The sequence below is a fragment of the Paramisgurnus dabryanus genome, chromosome 6 (assembly GCF_030506205.2).
Source record: "Paramisgurnus dabryanus chromosome 6, PD_genome_1.1, whole genome shotgun sequence".
Lineage (NCBI taxonomy): Eukaryota > Metazoa > Chordata > Actinopteri > Cypriniformes > Cobitidae > Paramisgurnus > Paramisgurnus dabryanus.
In genome coordinates, this window is record NC_133342.1 from 6,195,959 (window position 1) to 6,216,063 (window position 20,105).

At 36.7% G+C, this 20,105-nt stretch overlaps 1 protein-coding gene across 1 annotated transcript in view; it reads left to right on the top strand.

Moving 5' to 3' along the window:
• Nucleotides 1–19,484: 19,484 nt before the first annotated feature.
• mbnl1 (muscleblind-like splicing regulator 1) overlaps nucleotides 19,485–20,105 on the top strand; it is a 74,302-nt gene continuing 73,681 nt past the window's right edge. Inside the window, exon 1 of the mRNA XM_073814905.1 lies at nucleotides 19,485–19,620. The gene's annotated coding sequence lies outside the window, so the exon portion shown is untranslated. The remainder of the gene's footprint in view (nucleotides 19,621–20,105) is intronic.

Sequence of the window (20,105 nt, forward strand, 5' to 3'; positions counted from 1 at the left end):
GTTTAGATTAATCCAGGATTAGGCGTTAGTTAGGACATTTAAGTAGTTTTTACAAAACCTCACAAAAACAATATTGGTGTGCATCTTGAGACAAAACAATGGCACTGATACTGTATATGTTAAGGTATGTCAATGCAAGATGTTTTAAAATAAAGGCAGCTCAAATTCTTTTTAGTCTGGGAATAGGATAAGCCCTGTCCGGGAAACCCTTTGAGTTCCCGGATAAAATTCAGGCTCCATAAAGCATTTGGACATTAAAGCCACACTTAAAAATGTATAAATGTCAGTGTGCGCACTACACAGTACTGTTTGTGGCACTGACCCTGCAACCCAATTCGCCAGTACAATCTAAATAGTATTTGAGATTAATTTAAGTGCGTCTCAAATTGTAGTATGTTTAAATGAGTATTAATAAAGTGCCCAGAGGGTCTCCTGTTTCCATAATGGCTTTTTTATCCATAACTCTTAACTGATTTTATTATTGAATTAAGATTCACACAAGTCTCAGGTGTGCCTAAAATGTGTCTGTGAAGTTTCAGCTCAAAATACCCCACAGATAATTTATTAAAGCATGTCCAAAATGACCCTATTTGGGTGCAAGCAAAAAAGCGCTGTTACATCTGCTCACTCCCTTACCATGAGGCAGTTAACGCTTTTGGTTAAAAAAAGATCTTATTCCTGGGAATACAGTATGAGACGATAGTATATTTTGCCACATTATAACAAACACATTTAGAAAATAATTTGGGTAAAATTAACCAGTCAGTCAGTGGCCGTGGGCGGGGCATTATCAGTGTGACATCATATTGACAAGACAAATAAAACAGCATGTCTAATGAGACTGCTTTGGTTTAATGGGGATTAAAAAAGAAGTACAGGGTGGATTTTTTTCATCGTAGGATGGTTGTGTTCACACACTGCCAACACACATGTTCAAACACGAAAAGTGGATTTTGCATAATATGGGCCCTTTAAATCAATAAGTAGTTGCTCTTTCAATGCATACATTAAATTCTACATCAAATATTACATGAGAAGGAAAGAATGAAGAGAAGCTGAAATGCAAGGAGTTTTTTTAACGATCACATTGTGTGTCTAGAAATTACTGTCTAGAATTAGTCACTTCTGTTGCACATTTGTATTGCCCAGTGCGTGCAATGCTGTGCACGTAAATTAATGTGCTTTTACATAAAGAAAACATTATTTACTTTAAGATCATAGTATATAGTATAAGTAGGCAAGTATTTTTTGGAAACATTGATAAAATCCGCCTGTGGTTGCTGTGCCAGGACACCTGTGTGAACTTGAGGGGATGTGACCTCATCCATTTTATTTATTTAGCTTTAGAGCTCTTCATTTTAAGCACAGTAGTTGCAGAAATAACCCGGTTAAATGAAAGTTGAAGTTGTCTGGCATAATTTGTTTGCAGATGCCAGATGGTTTGTAATTTTTTTCTGGCAAACACACGCGTGCCACTGCACACACTCGTACATCAGTAATTTCGGATGAATGGCATCATTTAAGGAAGGCATTTATTTAGAGAAAAACTGTAATTTTGCACCCACAGTTTACACATTCACTTGACAAAAACAACTCTGTTTTTCAAGTCGGAGTATTTATATTCTGACAGTCGTCTGTTTATTCCATCTACAGTATTCATTACAATGACATTTTTAAATCACCCCATCAGGACCCAAGGGTGAGCTTACACTTATAAATAAAGCTTCTTAAAGGCGGGGTGCATGATCTCTAAAAGCCAATGTTGATATTTGAAATCACCTAAACAAACACGCCCCTACCCTAATAGAATCTGAACCTTTTTTTGCCCCATACATACGCATCCCAGGCAAAGATGTCGGTTTGTAGACATGCCCCTTATTGCTGGTTGCAAAATAAAAGTTTTTGGGTTTACATAATATACGTCTGTGTACTGTGTATAATAATTATGTATATATAAATACAGACACAAGTATATATTTAAAAAATATTTATATATTTATGCATTTGACAGACACTTTTATCCAAAGTGTCTTACAGTGCATTACAAAGTATACTTTTTTTTTAATAAACGTGTGTTCCCTGGGTTCAAACCCATGACCTTTGTGCTGTTAACGCAATGCTCTACTACTGAGCTATACAGGAGCTATATATGTGTATATAGACAGATTCAACAACATAAACAGGTGGCTTTCGTGGTCAACACGTAACTTCCGGTAAACTCTGCTAAGAATAAATAACATAAAAGTCCTTTTAAGTAATTTATGTATATAACAAGCAAAATGAACAACACGTAGATTACCTAGGAAACCAAAACATTCAGAAGAGTTCAGTTTTAGCAACTAGTCAGACCATTAAACCAACAGGAACCGGAAGTAAAGTTCGGACCAGACTTTTAATTGCGTCACCACACGTGCGTCCGATGAAAGGTCTATACACTGGCAAGGAAAGGTATGTGAACCCCTAGAAATGAACTGGTTTTCCATCCTGATCTCACAAGAAATCGTACATATTTTACAGGTTGGCTAATTTGTATTAATTCATACGAAGTTAATTGTGCATGAAAATAAAAACAATGAAACCGAACCCCTTACCCCGCACCTAACCCCAAAGTCACAGGGGTCAAGGCAAGTCATATCAAAACTACGAATGTGGTCGTATGAATTGATACGAATTAGCCAACTAGTAAATATAAAATAGATAGCGTTGGGTAAAACACCCATTAAACGTTCACAGTGCTGGAGGAAAATGTAAGTGAACCCTTGGATTTGATAGCCTGTTGAATCTCTATTGGCAGCAATTTCTTCAAGCAAGCACTTTTAGTAGTTCTGAATCAGACCTGCATATCATTCAGAAAGAATTTTTACCCATTCCGCTTTACAAAACCAGACACATTTGTTAGGATGTCTGGTGTGAACCACTCTCTTGAGGTCATCGACAGGTTAAGGTCTGGGCTTTGACTAGGCCACTCCAAATGGCACATTTAGTTTTTGTTAAGCCAATAATGTGGTGGATTTACTTTGATGCTTAAGGTCATTGTCCTGCTGCCTCAACCAACTTCTACTGAGCTTCAACCGGCAGATAGCCACCCTGAGATTATCCAGTAGGATATTTTGTTAAACTTGGGTATTCATTTTCCCTTGATGATGGCAAGTGGTCCCGGCCCTAAAGCAGCAAAGCATGCCCAAATCATGATGTTCCCTCCAGTATACTTCACTGTTGGAATGATGTTTTTATGTTGGTAAGCTGTGCCATTTTTGCGCCAAAGTATTTTTCCAGAACAATTCAATGTTTGTTTCATCAGTTCATAAAACATTTTCTCAGTAGCACTAGGGTTTGCCAAGGTGCTCTTTTGCAAACTTCAGGCTGACAGCAATGTTTTTTCAGGGGAGCAGCTGCTTCCTCCGTAGTGTTTTGCCATAGACGCCGTGCCTGTTCAAAGACTTACATATATAGAAGACTTATGAACAGAGATGTGTGCCCGTTCCAATGATGTCTTCAAGCCTTTAGCTGTTACTCGTTTGCTCTTCTTTACTTCATTGAGTTCTGCGTTGTGCCTTAGGAGTCATCTTGGCTGTATGCCCAATTTTAGGAAAGGTATCTACAGTATTAAACTTTCTCCATTTATAGACAATTTGTCTTACCTGATGGGTGTCTAAACATTTTGGGATTGTTTTGTATCCCTTTTCAGCCTTATGGAGTGCAACAATTCTTGATCAGATATCTTTAGAGAGCTCCTCCTTGCGAGGTATGGTTCAAAAGAGCTGATGCTTAGTTAAGGACAGCAATCTTAAAATTTTTATTATTAAATCTTATATTATGGGTGATTCTTGCCAAATTAGACTTATGAGGTGTCATGAAACATTTTGATAAAAAGTAAACGCTATCAAAATAAAAAGCTTACTATTTTGCACATGATTTTCAAATGACATCATACAAACCAATTTTGTTGTTTTTTCCACATTTAAAAGGAAAATATTCATTACCGCAAAGTGTCCATGACTGGATTTGGGTTCTTTGACATGGAAATATTTATAATAAAAAAATCAAAAAAACAAAAAGCTTCAGTGCATGTTATACTATAAACATTTACAGTAAAGAAACATGTGGTATTTGGTGATCATTGGTAAATGTAGAGACAACAATAAGGAATATAAATGGGTCCAAGACCAATTTTCTCATCCTCCGCAACAATTTTCAATCATTGTTTAAGCCCTCAATGAACTAACATTTTAAAAAAAATTGTTGGAGGGGACATAATTGACTGTGACACTCAAGATGGCTACCAGCTAAGCAGTTCTTATTTTTTCTTTCCAGATAAAAGTTAAAATTTTGTTTGTCATAGAACCTAGACAACTTTTTAGTTCTCATTACCGAAACATGAGTTTGTAAATGCATATATTTAATGTTATATCATGTTGCGGTAATGATAATTTTTGACAATTTTTTTATCTAAAAAATTTAATAAAAAATTTAATCCTCTAAAAATAATGGTTATAGTAAGTTCTGACCTTAATCTTATATGTGCAATAAAAAAATTGGCTTCAAGGGCTTTTTAAAAATTCTGATGCTGGACACCTTCTAAATTTAGATTTCGTGAGAATCACCCATTATATATAATTATAAATACTTAAATACTTAAACCTAAAAACCACACATAAGAAAGATGGGAAAGATGATTTTTAAATATCTTAGTTGTTTCTCTAGGCAGCAGTGATATTAACCGAATTCTCTCGGCACGTATTATACCTTCATCAAATACTTTTGCTTCAATTTTGCTCAATCCTGGCCTCACACCATTCAGAAATACCACTTTGTTGGCATAAACCATTCAGAAATGCCACTTGGTTGGCATAAACCATAAAGGTGATAAAAAAAATGCCACAATGAGGTCTTTAAATGATCTTTGTAGCTCCAAAATTTCTTTTTTAACCTCAGGAGAAAATAACATACAGCTACATTAAGTCATTTTAGCTAGGCATTAGCGTTTTCTTGGGATTTTTTACAATGGTTCTTGATTTAGTTTTGGGCACCAAAAGCAACAAAAGTTGGCCTTAAAACTTGACATACCCATACATGGGCCTTTTTGTGTGTAGACCTCACGGCCCTGGGGCGTGGACGAGAAGGGCAGAAATTTCACACATTGCATCATCTGATCACACAGGTGATGTCAGTCTCTTATTAAAACCACAGCGTCTCAGTGTGGGGGTTGAGTAAATGACTGTCTTTAGCTCAGCTAGTTTGTGGGCTGTTGTTTTCCTCTTGTTTTTCCATCTCTCGCCCCTTCTTCATTGAGGCCGAGAGGCGTGACAACTGGATGACTGCCAGTCTGTAAATCGTCTACCAAATATTTAGACATTAGTGATACCAAATATTTAAGGAAAAGTTTATCCAAATATGAAAGTTTTTTTTACAGTTTACTCATCCTCATGTCATCCAAGATGTAAATGGCTTTGTTTCTTCTATCTTCTTATATGCCAAAATGTTGAGGCACCAAAAAGCACATCCATTCATCATTAAAAGATGAATCCAGTGTGTTAATATGTATGTCTTCTTAAGAGAAATTATGGCCCGGTTTCACAGACAAATTTTGTCTAGTCCCAGACTAGAAAAATGCATGTTTGAGCTGTCTTAACTAAAAACAATTTGCTTAAATTATATCAGGGCCACTGTTTTGTCTCAAGATACACACCAGTAATGTTTTTTTTTTGTAACACTTTACAATAAGGATGTATTTGTTAACAATTAGGTAATGCATTAGTTAACATGAACTAACAATGAACAAAACCTTTATAGCATTTATACATTTTTATTTGTGCTAATTTCGGCATTTACTAGTACATTTATAAAATCAAGTTTTGTTACTGTTAACATAAGTTAATGCAACATGAACTAACATGAATGACTGTATTGACATTAATTAATACATGCTGAAAAACTGTATTGTTTATTGTTTGTTAATGCATTTACTAATGTTAACAAATGAAGAGTTTGGTTCCAAAACGCAATAAACGCCATTTTTGAAAAAAATTAGTTACTGCCAGAATCAGTATTATATCAGGTCAGTATTAAAAAGTAAATTCTTAATTTTACGCAAAATCCAATATCCGCCGTGTTATTCTGTCATCAATTCTCCCTTTTTTTCCAAAACGCAATAAACGCCACTCCTCCTTTTTTACAGAACGCAATAAATCCGTTCCAGAAATTACAGCGCACCATTCACGCAATGTAAACAAACAATGGCAGCGCGCTGAGTACACGGAGTCCTAGTTTTCTTCATCTACTTTGTACTTCGTGATCAACAAACAAACAAAAACAAAATAATACTTTAATAGCATTGATAAACCTGTGATGGTTTTCTGTGACGGGAAATAAACGTAAGTCATCAACATCTAATAATTTACGCAAGAGGCACTCACTCGGGAGACGGGTGCTTGTTTGCCCGGGCCGACAGCATCAAGTTTCTGTCATGCTAACACATTGACCCCAGGGGATCTCATGAAAAACTTTCCATAATTTTACTCAAAGTCAACAAAAACGAGCAGGACCAAAACATTTTACAGCTGATCGCGTCAAGTATCACCGCATAACCGCAGCAATGACAGTGTTCTTAATATGACAAAGTAAGTGTTTTGATTAATGACATTAATGTTTACATTTTTAATTAGTGTGTACAACTAGTCAACTAAATGAATATAACATGGCAAAGATGAATGCACATTTATATAGGCGATTGATACAATAGATTTATAGCATTTTGAATAAAAACTTGTCATGGATTTATTGCATTTTGTGGAAAAAATAATAAGTTTTTATAATAAATCTTTGAAAATCAAGTTATGGATTTGAATTTTTTATGTTTTTATAACCTAAAGATGCTATGTGAAAGTTTGTAACAGAAAATAGTGGTTTTCATCTTGACACTTTCTTGGTATAAAAAACACGTTTTTACCGAAATTTGTCAAAATGGATTTATTGCGATTTGGAACCAAACTCTTCAAATATAACCTTATTGTAAAGCGTTACTGTTTTTTTCTTAGACACATTTGTAAATATTTAAATATCCTAAGATTTACTTCTGGTGAGATAATGTTTAATATTTAGCTTATGTAGTGATCGATATGTTGTGTAAGATATTAAACAGCGCAGTATATTTTTTTTAACGGACGCACGCACGTTACCGCGATTAAGCACCTTAACTGAAGTGAACTGTCTGTATTTATTTATTGGTCTGGCTAGTGGCTACAAGAGACGACGAGCATGGATAACAACTGTGCGGAGAGGTTTGGCTGCAAGGCAAGAATTCAAGAACCTGTAGCTAAAATTGCATACTTTAATTTTACACAGTAAAGCTCACTGTAATAGTTGATATGCATTAGATATGATATATGAACAGAGTTTGAATATAACCTTTTCACTCACTAGCCAATTTGGCTACTAGATTTTGAATTCAGAAGTTACAGTCCATTCAGAACTTCTACTGGCCTAGTCTAAAGAAAATAACAAGATTAACTATATCAGTATGTCATATTTATAAACATTTATTAAACATTTAATTATTATTTATTATAAAATCTAAATGGCATATGATTCAAACAAAATTCTTTCATCCTTGTCCTTTTCACCAAAACTTTTTTAAGTAAGCAAATTAGCACTGATTTTGAATAAACATCAAATAAAGAATCAGATAAATTCCATAATTTATATATTTATATTTTAAAAGTCTGGGTAATTTGGGTAAAAAAAAAAATTCTATATCAAAAGTGACAAGATGAAAACCACTTTTCTCTGTTACGAATTTTCACAAAAAATTAAAACAAACAAAAAAATAAGATCCATAATTAATTTTTTTAAAGATTTTTTATAAAAACTCATTATTTTTTCTGCAAAATTCAATAAATCTATTGAATCAATATATAAATGTGCATTCATCTTTGCCATGTTATAGTCATTAAGTTGAGTAGTAGTATAGACAGTTTCAGCAGTAACAACATAAACAAGCAGCTTTCGTGATCATCAAATAACAAAAAGTCCTTATAAAGTTAGCAACTAGACAGACCAATAAACAAACAGAAACCGGAAGGAAAGTTCTGACCAGATCGTGTGACCGCACGTGCGTCAGATGAAACCATCTATATACTGGTTCAAAAATCAACATTAATGGCATTAATCAAATCACTTACTTACTGTCATATTAAGAACACTGTCATTGCTGCTGTCATCCTTGGGACGTCGTCAGTGAACTTTTTTGACAGCGATCAGCTGTAAATTGTTTTGGTCCTGCTCGATTAGAATTTGATGGCTTACATTTCTTCTCCGCCACAGAAAACCACCACAGGTTTATCAATGCCATCAAAAATATTATTTTATTTTTGTTTGTTTGTTGATTACACAGTACAAAGTAGATGAGGAAAACTAGGATTCCGTGTGAATTTAAAGCGCCGCCATTGTTGTTTACAATGTGTGGAATGGTGCGCTGTGATTGGTTAAGCGGATTTATTGCATTCTGCAGAGAAGGAGGACTGGCGTTTGTTGTGGTTTGGAAAAAAATGGACAGAAGATGACAGAATAACACGGCGGATATCAGATTTTGCGTAAAATTAAGAATTTACTTTTTAATACTGACCTGATACAATACTGATTTTGGCAGTAACTGATTTAAAAAAAGGCGTTTATCACATTTTGGAGAGTTGTTTCTGCAAGTTGCTTATAAATATCAGTGGTGACGTCTTGTTTTTATAAGCACGTCACTGGAAAATATGTCATCAGTGTCCCAATGTACACAGTAATGAGCCAGTGCCCGGGCCCCTGTACATGACCTAGTATTAAAGCCTCTGCTCTTCTTCTTGCTTGATTAGGGCGACTCAGCTAAGGATCACCACAATATTATGTTCGAGTCTTGAGTCTAGTGTGCTGTTTTTTGTTGCATAGTAACGGGTGTGTTCAAGTAACCTGCTAGTGATTTATCAATGTTACCCACCACAGCTGATATTTACCCGCACAAATTGGGGGGTCGGCGGGTGTTAATTTCAAACCCTGTGAATGAAGGTAATTTCTTGACATTTATTTCCCTTGTTATCGGAAATAAACTATTTTAAAATGTTGTTATTGTTTCTACTGTATGTGGAAGTCTACTGGAAGTTGCGTTTAGTCCACAAAAGTTGTTTGAAACCGTATTTGTTTATTTTTATTAATTTGTGATTAAGAAATGAAGTCACATACATCTGCATTATGGTCTCTATATGGTCCCTCAGTTACTTCCCCCCTTACCTCCGTCACTGGTAATGAGTCAGGGCTGTGGAGTTTTTTTTTTCTCTTTTTGTTTTTCCTCACCCTCTCTTTTGGTGCATGAATCCTATAAGCAGATATTGGCATTCCAAAAGCAGGCGCTTGTTGACTTAACCTGGGCGTGGCCCGTTGCTATTTTCAGATGCTGCCACGTGATTGGCTCAATGAGGGTATAATTATGCTCAGTGCCCGGGAAATCTCTCTCTCTCTCTCTCTCTCTCTCTCTCTCTCTCTCTCTCTCTCTCTCTCTCTCTCAATGACTAAATAATTGAATGGTCTTGTAACAGTTTGTTTGGTTTGATTAAAAAGGTGATTGCAGTTCGCAACACATGAGTAAAAATCTAAACACACGCAGTGCCGAGTGACTGCTGTAAAGCAAACACTTCACTCATGTAAACACAGTCATTTGGCATGTAGCTCCTGGTGTTTGCAAGTGACACATTTTGAGCAAAAAGAGTACAAAGCACATACAGGGATGCAGACAGATGCTATTTTATTTCAGCTGGACTGTAAGTGACCCATTTAAGTTGCTGCTTATGCTGATGTGTATGTGTTTTATACTGTATATATCTTAACTTGTATCACAAAGGTAGACACACATTCACACGCACAAATACAGAGAGCCAGACTATCTGCAGGGGCGTCATGCACCAATTTTTTTAAGGGGGCACAGTGTGCAAAGCTCACAGAAATTTGTGCATGCACAGACATCAAACAAAGTATTATAGAGCTTTCAGTCTTTTTCATGGCCCTTACATTTCAAACAATTCGAGCGCCCGTGTCTTCATGCAAGAACCTCCAAAATTAAAGTGTCGACTAACTTTCAAATCAAATACTATTTATTCGGAATAATTGGCATCAAAATTATATCTGAAATGGCATGTTTAGTTTATTTACATTTAGTTTAATGACTTGTTTAATTGTGTCATTAATGCATTTTGCGCAACCGCATTATCCTATAAAATGTATGTTATTTTAAAGCCATAAATTATATAAACAACGAAAATTGCATAAGCTATAGCCACGTGATTGAGTTTAATGTTCAATAATGTTTAAAAATATATATGTTTCGATTAAATTATTAGAGGAACGGATTTTTGCATTCAATTTGACCTCATATGTGAGCATGTGTGATTTCGCGCCCCCGTGAACTCTGGCGAACTTTGGCGTTGTACAAAGATGAATACAAATCTCTACTAATATAACGTCGAGACGGTCACATTTTAAACCATAGATTTTCTACACAGAGGAGGTTAACTGCACATTACCGTACTGAGGTTTGGAAATGTTGTGAGCGTTTTTTTTACATGTTTTAATTCTTCAGATAGCAAAATGCAGCAGCAATAGCAAAGAGCTTGCGAGCACGCTCATACGCTGATGACATCTGCATCTGCGCTGTCTCCAGCGCCTGCCGCCAGAATAAAGTAATGTAACACGATCAAAACACTATTAAAATGGCAAAAATCTCTGAAAAGTTACAAGGATGCAGCACAGAATTGATAATATTTTGCATATTAAACAGATTAAAAGACAAGTAACAGATTAATGGATGCTTCTTTGATTTTGAGGTTGCATGCAAAATTCATTTGGTTCAAAAACCGAGGGGCCAAGTGAATGGGCATGACACCTCTGACTATCTGCATTGTCTACTGCAGGGGTTCCCAAACTTTTCATATGATGACCCACTTAAATAGGTATAATGTATGCCGGGACCCACCAACATATTATAGAAATATAATTAGGGCCGGGACTTTAACGCGTTAATTAAGATTAATTAATTACACAAAAAATAACGCGTTAAACATTTTTAACGCATTTTAATCGTACTTATTTTTGCACCGCGGAACATTTCTCATTGGATGAGTTTCGGCAGACCGATTATACTGGAGCACCAACTAGCGTTCATGACTTCAGACAACAACAAACCACAGTGAACATGAACGAAGAAGCTGATGAGATCGCTTTGGTTGGCCCCGTGGATGGGAATTTTTTTTGTAAAAAACGAACGGATGGAAGCGTCGATAAGAGCATGGTTGTGTGTAAGCTATGCAACAAGGAATTCACATATCACCCGCAGCACATCGAGCCTCAAGTATCATCTCAATGCAAAACATATAGCAGCTAGCGTGGACGTTGGCCCGACTCCGGGTTCAACGACTTGGTTGAACAAAAATAAACAATATTTTGTTGCTTAAGCTTATGTATTCAGTCGTTATTCATGGTATACTAAAAATCCATGTAAAAAAATAACTTCTCAATGTTCTCAGGTCAAATATTTATATGTGATTAATTTCGATTAATTAATTACAAAGCCTCTAATTAATTTGATTATTTTTTTAATCGAGTCCCCGCCCTAAATATAATAAAACATAAATTTTCCCTATCTTTACTTTACATGTTAACATAGTAAGAAGCGTCACATTTCCGGCTGATGTCAGAGGTATTCAGGCCAATCACAGTTTACTGGTAAGCTGGCCAATCGGATGATACTGTGCTTTTCAGGTCTGTGAGCTTTGTACAAAATTAATGGGAGGCAGGTCATTGGGGAGCAACAATATTGTACAGTATGTGAATATAATGTGTTTTTTGAACCATAAACCATGCAAACATATTTTATTACATCAAATACACAAAATAGCGTTGTTTTAGGAACATAATAGGTGCTCTTTAACCACACTCTTAATGAACCCAGATATTGTCTTTACTTAAACAATGACGTAAACATTACTAAATATTTTGAGTTTTGGACCAAATACTTAAAAAGTAGGGCTGGGTATCGATGTTCCAGATCGATTCAATTTCGATTCACAAGCTATCAAATAGATTCGAGTTCGATTCTCAATTCAATTTTCGATTCCGGTTCTCGGGTCGGTTTTTATACTCGATTCTCGATTCAACTCAATGAATATAGATTTAATACAAATATTATATTAATAAAAATAACAGTGAACATAAGTTTACAAGTGGGTAATTAATAAAAAGAAATTAAAAGCCACAACACTTTCGTTGTCGTCTTGCTTGCGAAATCTAAAATGCTTCAATACATCTTACTTTTTATGTGAAGGTGGCATCAATGTCGATGAAGCACCTAAAACCGCCATTTTAAGCACTGAATGAAAGAATGATAGGCTCCTTGGTAACATTGCGCAAGGCAAAAAAGAGGGTGACATGTAGACAAGAAGACTAGTAATTTGATTAACGTTAATCTTACGTTCAATGTTTGCAGGAAAAAAAAATCGATTCTGCTCTTTGAGAATCGATTCTGAATTGACCACATAAAAAAAAAAACGATTAATGGAATAATCTATTTTTTTGCCCAGCCCTATTAAAAAGTATAGTTCATTTTACTTTTAAGGTTACAAAATCCATTAAACTAAAACATTCAAGTAAATTGAATTTAAAATTATTAGTTCATGTTGTCAGGAATACCCATAATCCTTTGCGCCTGAATATTTTGATTATTTTCAGCTTTTTCACAGAATAAAAACTGATAAACACTTTCACTACTTAAATATTTGTTAATACAATGTCATATAGGTTTAAGCTCTTATATTTTTGATGTTGTTTTGTAATAATTTTGTGAAGTCACCGATCAGGTGATCAGTGTTTCTGTACATGAACCCTGTTCAGCACATTATTGTATTTCTTTCCACAGTGCTGACAATGGATGTGAAAAACACAGTTTTGTGTTATGTGTCTGTGGAGAATCACATTTATTTAATGATTGACTTAAAGTCAGTCATGAATTTTGTGTTATAATACCATTTATAACACCAAAAGTAATATAAAGGATAAAAAAAATGGCAACTTGATTTGTCTGCTACACCAACTAAATGTATACCCTGTATAAAAACGTTATTATTTTGTGCAACGGGTTTCCTCTAAAAATTTCTAGTAATGTCAACTAATCCATGTTAAGTTTTTAGTCTTTTCAACCTAAAATTGTTGTTAGAACAGCTTATGAGCCCTATTTTAACGATCTAAGCGCATTGTCTAAAGTGCACAGCGCAACGTCTAAATGGGCGTGTCCGAATCCACTTTTGCTAATTTAACGACGGGAAAAATGTTTTTTGCGCCGAGCGCATGGTCGAAAAGGGTAGGTCCTATTGTAATGGGAGTATTTTGGGCGTAACGTGCAGTAAACCAATGAGAGTCTCAGCTCTCATCCCCTTTAAAAGCCAGTTGCTCTGGCGCTATGTCTAATCCCTATTTAGATGACAGACTTTGTAAACTGAAAAACTAAGCGGAGGAAGAAGATCCCCAGTTTAAGATTAATGTTAAATAATTATGTTGTTTTTCCACTTGTATTGAAATTGTTATTTTTTTATTAAAACCTTTAAAACCAGTTTTCTTTTAGTCATGGAAGTAAAAAAGCAGGCTTTTAATTGCTTTAAATGTATGCTATCCAATATCACCAAAAAATAATTTACAAGTATGTAAGAAAAGGTTTGTACTCTAAAAATACTTTATTTGTAACAAACAGGAGATAAAGAATTTACAAACGGCTCTCCTCACGTTTCAGCACTTTGGACAGCGTTTTTTTAGCAAAGAGTTTTTTTTAAGCATTACTTAAAAATGTTTCTCATCTCACCATATCCACAGGTAGAGTAATCATATACAATAAATCCGTAAGGTAGCATAAAAAAAACCATTTAAAAACAGACGCATTTGTTCAAAGCAAAGCATTTATTTACTTACCAGGCTGCAGGTGAAGCAGCTCTTTGCGCCTTCTAACGTCTCATAATTACTCCTCATTTATGTCCAAGAGACTCAATAATAATCTTTTCCATTCAATCCTTTAATCTTTCATATTTAAAAGCATTTTTGTGCTGCTGCACATTCATGTACCTTGTGATAAGCAAACCCGCGTTGTCCTCCCGTGTATAGGCGCATTTTACTAATGCGCTCTTTAAATAACATAAAACACATTGCGCCATTGACTTTAGACTTTAGACCAGGTTTTTGTTGGTCAATGGCGTAGTCTATTTTAGTTGCCTCAAAATAGCAACGCGCCAACAATGCGCCTGAACACACCTCGTTTTCAGACCAGAACGCCCATGGGCGCAAAAGGGGGCGCAAATGCATTTGCTATTTAAATAACGCGGCGCTAAACGTGAAAATTAGGGTGGAAACTAGCCAAAGACACTTGCGTCGCGCATTGCGCTGCATTGCGTCGGGTGTAAGATAGAGCCCTATATGTTTAAGTAAACTTCTTTTAAATTGTTAAGTAGTCATTATAAAAAAATTTAGCGCAACATGTTTGCTTAATTTTTTTAAGTAAACTCAACTTATCCAGGCTTACAGTGCAAATGTTTTTAAACACACTGATATCTCAGATGTCAATATTAGGTGGCTTAAATACCCATACTTAGTCTCGGGTTCAGTTTAGTTAAACAATTTTTTTATAATTTTCCAGCTCAGGAGGCACAGATTTCAGGATTGTCACGTCCATGTCAGGTTTTTCATTCACAAAAATTAATTTAAAATATTATCTTCTTTTGAAGAGCCGTCCCTTTTGTTGGCCCATTTGTTAGTTATTATTGCTTTTGTTTCTTGCATTTTTGTTCACAAATTTCCTACAAAGCATGCTGTCTCATCCATAGCACATGTTTATTTTCCTCATTTAAAACAGAAAACACATGTATAGACTGATATTATTCTGATGTCTGGACTTTGTCATTAGGGGTTCATGAAAGCATAAACAGATGGTTCAATATATTGGTAATAAAAACATTCTCTGATAAATATTTTTTTATTTTTTTACTGAAACAAATTCATAACGCTGAAATTGCTCTGTTTATAATTCAGTGTGCTTCTTATTGGCTGAGCACAAGTGACATCATTCGCATTTAGCAGAGCTGAGACCATTATTTCAAGAATCCGCTGGTTAAGTCATGACATAAGGAATACTGTTTCCGGGTCCGAGCCTCCACTATATAATAGATAATATAGGATATTATTCAAACAGCGGTTTATGAAGACTATTCATTCATATTTAAGAAAAAAAAAATAGCTCCGTGTACACTGCAGTCTCCAGTCTCACGGTATCACAGACAGCAATATAATAATAATTCTTAAAAAATCCATGTCCATGTCTGGTCATCTCTGATTTTGTTATGGAGATAAATGCATTATGATACGAATGTATTTTTTTATATTTCCCTATGGCATTTCAGACCGGCTAGACCCGGAAGCAGTGCACGACGTCAGACTTTAACAGAGCTGTTCTACATATATAATTATTCATATATGCCACTCATAATCATCTCATGACAATATGATTATGTTAGAATGAACCGAGAAGAAAAGAGCTTTATTCAATAAAGACAGCTTAGTGTGTTCTGGGATAATTTCTAACTGTCTCTCTCAAAGTCTAATCCATCTTATATTTACACATGATTATATTCATAATCAAATGCATCCTACAGCTGAGACAGTCAGCCATCTGGAGCTCTGAGGTTTTTGTATGCTATGAAATAATTAGATCACTTCGGGAAACTATTTAGATGGGAACAAATTGCAGTTGTGTGTGGTTTGATATACATTCAGTGTTTATTATTGTAACAGCAAAGAACATCACATTATGTTCATTACAGATCCAATTAAAATGTTTTGTAGACACTCACTGTTGCAAGCTTGGTATTTATATATGTTAGAAAGAAGACATTTTCTATTAGATTAAAAACTATACACTCTAAAAAATGCTGGGTTATTTTCAACCCAGCGTTGGGTCAAAAATCGATGAGCCCAGACCCTTGGGTCGTAATTTAACATATGCTGGGTTGTTTAAACCCATTGTTGGGTCAAATATAATCATTCTCTGGGTAAATTTAACCCAATGGCTGGGCTCATGCTTTTTGACCCAATGCTGGGTTGAAAATATTTTTTAATAAATTTTTAAACTATATGTGTCACGACTGGGAAACAGGAATCAGGACGCAAGTGCAGGGTTCACCATGAAATAAATAACATTTAATATAAAATGAACAGAAACAAAACACGAGGAGTAAAACAGAAACATCCAATACAGAGAAACAGGAACAGACGTGGAACGGCGACAATGACAATGATCCGGCGACAGGTGAGAAACAGACAGCAGTATAAATACACAACACTTAACAGGGAACAGGTGTGATGAATCAGTCCGTGAATGTCCAGGTGACGTAATCGGAGAGACAAACAAAACATGACACGGATCACCGTGACATGATCCCTCCCTCTAAGAGTGGCTACCAGACACTCACCTAAACAAAACAAACACAAAAGTCTGGTAGCGAGAGTCCAAGGAAGGGGTGGAGGGCTTGGGGACCCTGGCGAAGCCGGCAGCCGCCGGGATGAGACCAACAGGAACGGTAGGCCGGACTGCGCCAGGAGAACCGGAGCGATCGCTCCGAGAACCGAGGCAGACGAATTACCCCCCTCCTGGGAATCGCCGACGATCAGCTGCCCCCGGAAGTCATCTCCCATCCCCTCGCGGAAACGGAGACCCTCTCACGGTAGCCACCCCGGGGAAATGATCGGGCGTGGTCCGTTCCGGATCCCCCTGCGAGCAGGATGGTGGTCCTCCGAGGGACCGTCGACGACGACTCAACCGTTGGGGGACCGCCTGGGCCGATCCTCCTCCCGCATGCTCGCAGGAGCGAGCGATCGCTCACGGTGGTCCCCAAGGAGTTTCGTCGAGGGGGAGTAGTGACATCGGGGTTCATTTCCCATCAGCCCCGATGTCTCTTGGGGACCACCGTGAGCGATCGCTCGCTCCTGCGGGCCTGCGGGAGGAGGATCGGCCCAGGCGGTCCCCCAACGGTTGAGTCGTCGTCGACGGTCCCTCGGAGGGCAACCATCCTGCTCGCAGGGGGATCCGGAACGGACCACGCCCGATCATTTCCCCGGGGTGGCTACCGAGGGTCTCCGTTTCCGCGAGGGGAAGGGAGATGATTTCCGGGGGCATCTGATCGTCGACGATTCCCAGGAGGGGGGTAATTCGTCTGCCTCGGTTCTCGGAGCGATCGCTCCGGTTCTCCTGGCGCAGTCCGGCCAACCGTCCTGTTGGTCTCATCCCGGCGGCTGCCGGCTTCGCCAGGGTCCCCAAGCCCTCCACCCCTCCCTTGGACTCTCGCTACCAGACTTTGTTTTTGTTGTGTTTTATGTGAGTGTCTGGTAGCCACTCGTAGAGGGGAGGGTAATGTCACGGTTAATCCGTGTCATGTCTTGTCTCTGTTCCGATTGTTATCACCTGGACATTCATTGATTAATTACCTGCCTCATCACACCTGTTTGTCATTTAGTCTGTGTGTATATATACCTCTGTCTTCTGTTTGCTCACTGCTGGATCATTGTCATTGCTACCCCGCCTGTTCCCTGTCTTGGATGTTCCTATGTTCACTGTATTCACCATCTTATCCCTCGTGTTTTATTATTAAATGTTATTTATTTTTGAACTTTGCATTTGCGTCCTGTCTCTCCTTCCGTGTCGTGACAATATGCGACCCTGCCAGAAAGATCAATATTAGATATCGATATTAATCAGATATATCAATATGAATCTATTTTTCTTGAAGAAAAAAAACTATGATATTGTGTCAACTTTTAGGATTAAATTTAATGAAACCAATCACCCAGCCACAAAACTCCAACTATAAGTCTATAACATAAAGTTTAAATGTATATGGGTAATAGTTTAAAGGTCACCTAACATTGCAATTATTCAATATAATATTAAAGGGATCATATTTATTTCTTTGGTGGCCGCAGAGTGTGTATGTAAAGTTTTAGCCCAAAATACCCCACATATGATTTATTATAGCATGTTAAAACCGGCACTTTGTAGGTGCTAGCAAATTTTTTTGGGGTGTGTCCTTTGAAATGCAAATGAGCTGATGAAATGCAAACACTGATCACCATAATAGTGGTTTGTTGAAATATAAATTCAATTGTGCTGTTAATGATTTTTTTCTCTCTCTTTCTTTCTCCCTGCACTAAATGGCAGTGCAGTGGTTGGATAGTGCAGATTAAATGGCGGTATTATTGGAATAAGACTTGCTACTAGGGCTGCATAACGATTAATCGCAAATAATCATTTGCAGAATAAAAGTTTTTTTTAACATCATATATGTTTGTGTACTGTGTATAATAATTATGTGTATATTAACACACACACATGCATGTATATATTTAAGAAATGTTTACATGTGTATATACATTTGTAAATTTATATTATATTTAAATACTTGATATATAAATATATATTTTTTCTTAAAGTTATACATGCATGTGTGTGTATTAATATATACATAATTATTATACACAGTACACAAACATATATGATGTAAACAAAAACTTTTATTCTGCAAACGATTAATCGTGATTAATCAATGTTTGGGTGTGTCCAAATGAGCTGATGATAGGCAAACACTGATCACCATAATATTGGTTTGTTGAAATAGAAATTCAATTGTGCTGTTAATGATTTTTTCTCTCTCTCTCTCTCTTTCTCTCTGCACTAAATGGCAGTGCCGTGGTTGGATACTGCAGATTAAATGGCATCATTTATGACATCATTTTGAAAAGACCCATTTTGGGGTGTGCAGAAAAAAATGCTGTTTTGTGTGTCTCTTTAAATGCAAATGAGCTGATGCCTCCCTGTTAATAAGACAATCACCTTACTTTATTGTTCATTATGAATGTGCGGCAATTATGAAAATATTTGAAAAAAAGTTTGCCGGTTGTGGGCGGGGCCTCCGCAAAGTGATGTCAGTTTGCTCAGAAAACACCAACAGCATGAGATTATTTACAGGATTTATAGTTTTCTTTTTTATCATTACAGGGTGGTTGTGAACACAATTATGTCCAAAACAACATATAAAAGTGAATTTCTCATTTTAAGTGACCAAGAAAATTTACTTATTATTATTATTGATTTAGATGTCATCTATATCTTCTGATGTATCAGTATTGAATCATTTTATGCTTCTGTCCATGCAAACAATTGAATAATACAAATGCATTATGCCGTTACCTCATACTTTTATAGATCGATACTCTGATTGGCTGATCAGAATCTGCTGACCTCACATTCACAATAATAGATGATTTGTACAGTATGTTCTTCTTACCCTGTGCTCTTTCTCTCTCTGTCCTCTCTATCTTTCTTTCCCTCTTTCCTGATGTTCACATCATCTGTCTCTCATCTCCTCTATCTCTCCTCTCTCCATCAGCTGAGGTTGAGCGGTGCAGGAACGCACCAGCTGTGAGCCGTACTGCAGTGTCAGGGGACTGTAAATAGGGACGCACCGTATGAGCTTCCTGCCGGCAGACATCAGAGAGGACCGGAGTCAGGTAAGATTCCACACTTTGCCTGTGTATTAATGTTCAGAGGGCTGAAGGACGTCCTCTTGTCTACCGGTTGTTCGGGAATACGATTGGATTAGGTATTTAACACTTAGGATATTTGGATTCCTGACATTCAGTGAGGTGCCAAGTTAGAAGTGAGCAGGAAAAGGTTCAAAATCTGCCTTGAAATGAGCCATTGTATGTTGACCGCTCTCTCTCTGTCTCACTCTCGCTTTTCTTTCCATCCCACTTTTTCCATCTCTCCTTTTTTCCGTGACTCAGTAACTCTTAAAAATAAATGTTTTTCAATGGATCTTTGTAGCATCTTAGGACTTTTTTGACTTTTGTATTGCTCTTTAGAGATGAATAATTTCCTTATGTGATTATTAGATGGATAAAAGGACATTAAAGTGTTTCTGTTACATCATGGAGCTTTAAATGGTTTACTGTATGGGATCGTACAGATGTTCTCTTGTGGCTTTGGATGAACT